The sequence below is a fragment of the Malania oleifera genome, chromosome 12 (genome assembly GCF_029873635.1).
Source record: "Malania oleifera isolate guangnan ecotype guangnan chromosome 12, ASM2987363v1, whole genome shotgun sequence".
NCBI lineage: Eukaryota > Viridiplantae > Streptophyta > Magnoliopsida > Santalales > Ximeniaceae > Malania > Malania oleifera.
In genome coordinates, this window is record NC_080428.1 from 44,100,252 (window position 1) to 44,107,136 (window position 6,885).

General features: G+C 31.2%; 1 long non-coding RNA gene across 1 annotated transcript; it reads right to left on the reverse strand.

Moving 5' to 3' along the window:
- Window positions 1-3,323: 3,323 nt before the first annotated feature.
- On the reverse strand, window positions 3,324-6,221 carry LOC131144095 (uncharacterized). Its single transcript, XR_009133693.1, has 3 exons — window positions 5,780-6,221; window positions 4,669-4,811; window positions 3,324-3,732 (listed from the first exon to the last, which is right to left on the reverse strand). It is a non-coding gene; the product is annotated as an uncharacterized LOC131144095 (long non-coding RNA).
- Between the last annotated feature and the right edge of the window lie 664 nt (window positions 6,222-6,885).

Below are 6,885 nucleotides of genomic sequence, written 5' to 3' on the forward strand. Positions count from 1 at the left end.
TCGTCACTAATAGTATAGTATTAGTAAAGGATTCAAATTCGTTACTAATAATATAGTATTAGTGAAGGATTCAAATTCGTCACTAATAGTATGGTATTAGTGACGAATTTTAAAATCATCACTAATACTCTACTATTAGTGACGATTTTGAATCCTTCACTAATACTGTACTATTAGTGACGAATTTGTAATTCGTAAGTGACGAATTTGAATCCTTCACTAATAATTAAAATTTTTTTAAAAAATTAATACTAATTTTTTTTTAATCATCAATTTATGTAAAAATTTGTAATTACACTTTCGTATACATAACCTAAAATCATAATTACTAAAAAATTCATAAATTACTCAAAATTTTGAATTCAAATGCAAATTCAATTAAAATAAAGAAAGTACTTCTGCTCAGATAACAAAAAAAATTACAAAACATTAAAAATTTAAATTCAAATACATTATATAAATTCAAATTAAAATACAAAAATTTCATTTGTTTAAATAACAATAAAAACTACAAAGAAATAATCAAAAGTTACATCCAACGACTGTAGTGCATGCATGACATCATGCTGATGGTATGACAACCATGAACCCTACAAATTAAGAATCATAAAAACACATTAGTATACAAATGGAGAGTAGAATGGAGAGTCGATGCTCAATATAATCAGGAATAAAAATATAAAGAGTGCGCCGTACAATAATTTTCAATCCTAAATGAAAAACTGAAATGAATGTGAATGGTGTACGTATATATATACAGTTGCATGCATCAAACCACGCACGTAAACACTTTAACTCATTCTCAAAATAGAATATCCCTAGTAGTGGACGAATGATAATGTTTATCCATAGTTAGAAGCAAATGATATGTCATGTAAGTTAATAGATGCAAATTTAGGACTTAATGAAATGAATTTTTGCTTAACTTTCACTCATCCTTTTAAAAATATTTTAACATTCATTTTATCATAATTATCTTTATACATAGTTTTTTTTTGGGAAATTTTAACGAAATTTCGATAGCATGTTGTCTGTAAATTGGACATTTTCCCATAAAACGTGTACCTGAAACATGGTTTCTTTTACAAAATAAAATATTTCAAGCATGCAATAACCTAAATTCACTACCAGCATGCAATTCACAATATACTGCATCAGTCATACAGTTGACGTTCAACACGAGCATGTAATGATGTCTTTGGACAAAATAAAAATGAATATTGAGTACGGTTTATATTTAGACAAACTTAAATCCTAACCCTAAAGTTCTTGTTTCGAAATATAATTTTTTTTTTTCAAAAAAATTGTCAAATTTAAATTTACTTAAATTCAAATTAATTTTAAGATAACTATTAGTTATTTTTATTTAAATTCATATAGATTTAAATAAAAATTAGAATTTCAAGTTGGTATACATAGGACAAATATTTATGACTTGTTTATTTGTGCAAAACTAATTTTATTTTTTATTTTTTATTTTTTATTTTAAGGATAATTAAAATAAATTCATCACTTTTACTTTTTTTTTACAAAAAGACGCCCTTTTAAGTGTTTTTTTTTTTTCTTTTTGGGCAACACCCTTGAGGTGAAATATAGATGAACTGAGAACATTGCAAAGGGCAACTAACCTTTTGAGAAGAGGACAAAATTAGAAATTATAGCATTCACAAAAAGTTTAAAGGCGATACCAATCAATAAATGACGAAATTCATTTCAGTAAGATGAAAAAAAAAAAACATCAGGTGGAGCCATGCAAAAACAGGCATGTTGACACTAGAAAATAGATATGGACTCCAATCTACTATGACATGAACAAAGATCTCCATATGGCTGTGTTTTAATTCTAAAAATTTACCCTTTTAGTGTAACTAAATTTCACTTTTGGAGGGAAAAACAATAGAAAAAGGAGCGGGTGGGCTGAATGGACATCTTAAACCTAATGTATGGTATTATGAGGTTCAAGATTTCAAATAACTTATTTCCATTGAATCAATACACAATCATGTGGAAGATACAATAATAATAGATGAATGAGCATTAGTGCAACCTTTTTCTGGGGAGAAGGGGACAGGGTTTCTGGAGGCACAGATCATCTTAGTTGAACTATCAGTTTCTTAAATATATGTAATCACTGGAAGACACCTAGCAAACTTGATTACAAACAACATTGGCTAAGAAGAAGCAAAAGATTCACAAAAATGCAAATGTGAAAAATAAAAAGACTCCAATCGCATGAACTCAATATCACCTTATTTAATGAGGAATTCATCATGATATAGAAAGTCACAAGAAATTTAGTCTCCTTTGCATCTCATGTTCCTGTAATTACCAACATGTTTAGACACAGTTGATGGTAACACAATGGATGATAAGCAGATGCTAAGAAGTTAGAAGGATAAAGATATTGTTCAAATCCATAGCTACGTTGCCACAAAAACATGGACAATTTGCCCTCGTATATCAGAGGAGATACAGCAAAGACTGACACACAGTATGGTAAATAGTTGGGTAAGAGATTACGATGGATGCAGATAAAAATTGTTCTTTGTTCTATTTTTATTCTGTCAAACAAGAGAATATCAGAAGATACGAGACATGAAGCATTATATTGATTAAAGATATGCCTACAGGCTGCATTCTGCATTCTATGCGGATCAAAGTTATTTTGTGTTCCTCATGAGAATTTGCACCATCAATACAAGCAAAAATATCATCTAGATCAGTCAAATATTGTATGATTCCAAATGAATGCATTTATATCTATTACCACAAGAACATTTAATACCATAATAATTAATGGTATTGAGAATTTCTTTTCTCCTATTTTCTATCATTTCACACAATATGAATTCACACATTAACACCATTTTTTAACTATATCCCCCATCATAAGCTCCCATCTCAATGGTGTTTTTATTTTCATGTTAGGGCCTCAACTTCCTTGTATGCAAAGATGATTGTCCATCTATTTCCCTGGAAAGAAGTATTCCAAATAGCCCAATTTTTTTGCTAGATATTTGTGGTTCTGTCTCCAGCTTATTTTTATGTTAAGCTCATATCTTTTTTCCAAACCATTTGTGCAAGTTTCAAGAATTATCAATTAGATACCAAATAGGGCCGACATATAAAAACAATTTAATCCACTTAACCATTTGTTCTTGAATCTGATGGTACACATTTATCAGTATCATTGGCTTTGGTGCTCCCACAAGCAGACAATTCTAATGCCCTCTCAATACCCTTTGACCTGTAGGGAGCTATATTGTGGGTACCATGCTGGAGAGACCCTAATAAATCATTCTCAATGCATTCATACTTGCATGTTGTTATTTAAGCAATTGAATTTCAAATGCATAAATAAATAAATAAATAAAAGATTCAAAATTTTTCACAGCCATACTGACATTTTCTTGCAAAGAGAATCAACAATGACAGACAAATTGATGACTTGCATCCTTATGTTCATAACTTTATCCATAGTAAACTGATCAAATGGCTCCTCTAAACACTTGGAGAGATTATCAACATTTGCCTCATGCTGCTGTTGCTGGTCCTCAAACAAATGTTGTTTAATTTCCCTCTCCTCATTCGTCACCTCATCCTTAAATAGGTGCATATACCGATGCTGGTGCATATACCAATAAAGCTGGTGCATATATCGATAAAGATCCCGCTTCACACCTTAGATATGGAAAATATATATATACATGTAGTGAAAATTGCTCAAACCTGCTGAGAAATAAATAGTAATCTTTAGATTCATGCGCTTCGAGTAATCATCTAAGAGAAGACACAGTTCTTACTTGGAAAAAATAAGGAAAAAAAAAACAAAATAAAAATTGCAAAAACAAGACTCTAATTTATAACATTACTTGAAATTTATCTAGATCCAAGAGTATAGTAACAATAAAGGCCCATGATGAAATGTTTAAGACTATTGGAAATCATAAATACACCATCCCATAGCATAAATAAACATTCAAGTCACATTATACGAGGAAATACAAAAATATAATTATCTTTGCATCAGATAAAAAATCTTTCCAAACATAATATCTATTGATCTTGCAGAAATAATTCGGCAACTGAATTCTGCAACCATAATTGAACTTCATCATTAAATTCTTGTCTATCTTAATTTGTTCCCACCATAACAGAAGAAAGCAGGAAAAATCATCATGAGTCAGTTTCTTTTAAACCTACATCAATCAAGGATTCACTAAGTGAATTTAGTTAAGCCAATTCATTATGACAAAAGAAAGTGGCATTAACAACATGTAGGACAAGAAGCTGAAACCCTTTGTGGAGACTGATTCAAAAGAATTGAATCAAGGAATTACGTGTGGTTAGCTTAATTAAATGTAGGATTATGTATATTTGGGGATTTGTTTGAAAATGTGTGTTTTAAGGGTTCATTTGCAAGTTGTAACTTCATGTATCTTCAAGGGTTTGCATAATTCTTGTAATCTACGCATTCTTATAAATAGGGTGTGAAAGCATTTTTTTATAAGTAGAGAGTAAAACATCTGTTTTCAAAATAAAAATAAAAATGGTAATGAAAAACACAAACATACGCAGATGCATAAGCCAGAGAAACAAAAATAAAAATAAAATGGCAATGAAAAAGAAGAACAAATAAAAAAAATATCAAGAAAATAGAAGTAATACCCTTGTCAATTCCTCGACTGAGATCACTCAGTTACCCTCCTGCTCAAAATGCTCAAAACCTTTAGATGCTATTTGCTCCCACCCTTCAAGGGCCTCCAGTTGACTCTTCGAAGTCCATGCTTCTGTATGAAAGAGGTTCCCATCTGAGATAAGATCAATATAGAAAATTAAAGAATCGATATTTATTCATTAAATTATTACGCACAAATATTTGAATCATGGGGGAAATAAAAACTGATTAGAAATTATATAAGTGATCTGTATTCTAGTAGTGATCACATACATTTCTCAAGTCTGTCTCTAAACCAACCAAATACACTGGTTTCCCATATATGCTAACTTAAACTACTACTACTAATAATAATAATAATAATAATTTACACCAGTTTAACAAGTAAAAGGGCAGTATTTAATTTAATGCATGCAAAAACTACATTGTCCAGTGATGACGAACACAGAGCAGTGGAATCGTACTTTTTATGAAAATATTAGATACAATTCTATCCCCCATAAATCAGATGCCTTACCATTATTTGAATATCAAGAACCCTTGACTCCTTCATGGCATCTGTTGCATTTCCAACAAGAGCCTACAGAGTATTTTGTTTGACCTTTCAATAATGCAGGAAATAGAATTGAAAAGAAACAAACTGAATCTATTATGTGCTTAGATGCTTAAATTGATTCAGAAAATTGAAATTTCCAAATAAATGATAAATAACGGAATAACCATTCTAAAATTATCTAGAGAGACGTGCCCATCTTCACTTGGTTCCAACATCCTAAACTGAGCCCTAAGATACAATAGCTCATCTTCCGTTAAAGCTTTTGAGAGAGCCTGAGGTTACATTAACAAGAATTTTCCTAAGCTTTTGCAAAGGTTTTCTTGATAGCAAAGATGAGACCAACTGCAACAAATTACAAAAATTTCAAGATCAGTTTTTAAAAATAATTATAAAAATCCCTTTATTTTTCAGTTTTTAAACATTTATGTTGGAAAAGTAGAAAGCAACACGGAGTATTTTTATAGTTATTCAAGAAAACCAAAAATAAAAAATAAAACCATTTTCCATAAACCAACAAGACTTGAAGCTTTAGATTCAAAATATACCCTCTTCAGATCAAAATTTGTAGCTTCCCCGCGTTTCAATAGCATAAAGTTGTTCTTTAGTACTTCCTAGGGCCTCCTCTGTTTGTCCAATCAGTGATTGAATCGGAGAAATCTACTTTTTCCCTATACAAAGCAGCTTTTACTGAAGCATCACCATGAAGCAGACAGCCATGTAAAGGAGGGGTGGCGGGCGATGGTGACGGCCAACGGCGATGAGCGATGGCGACGGGAGACCTTGAACCACGCTACGACAGAGAGAGGATGGAGAGTGGAGGAGTGAAGAAGAAAATGGACCAAGGGAGAGGGGATGGGGCTGCAAAGGACGACGGCGAGGCGAGGGGCGACAGCGAGGGGCAACTGCGACGGGAGACCGCAAACAACGCTGCGATAGAGAGAGGATGGGGAGTGGAGGAGGGAAGGAGAAAATGGAAAGGAGGGAAAATGAGGGGATTGGGGAAATGTGAAATAGAATGTTTCTATTTTTTTTTAAATGAGAGGGAAGTATTAGTGATGATTCTTAAATCTATCATTAATAATAGTCCAATAGTGATAAATTTAGAAATTCGTCACTAATACTCTGAACTATATATATATATTTTTTTTTAAAATCGAAGTATTAGTGATGGTTTTCAAATTCGTCACTAATAAGGGGCCAATAGTGACGAATTTAGAAATTCGTCACTAATACTCTTAACTAAAAATGTTTTATTTTATTTTTTAAAAAAGGGAAGTATTAGTGATGGTTCTCAAATCCATCACTAATAATGGGTCAATAGTAACGAATTTAGAAATTCGTCATTAATACTCTGAACTAAAAAATTTTTATTTTTATTTTTTAAAATGGAAGTATTAGTGACGATTCTCAAATTCGTCACTAATAAGGGGCCAATAGTGACAAATTCGTAAATTCGTCACTAATACTCTGAACTAAAAAATTTTTATCTTTTTTAAAGGGAAGTATTAGTGACGGTTCTAAATATATCCCTAATAAGGGGTCAATAGAAACGAATTTTTAAATTCGTCACTAATACTCTGAAATAATTTTTTTTTATACTTTTTTTAATAATAGTAGTGACGGTTATTTAATCGTCACTAATGTTTATCTT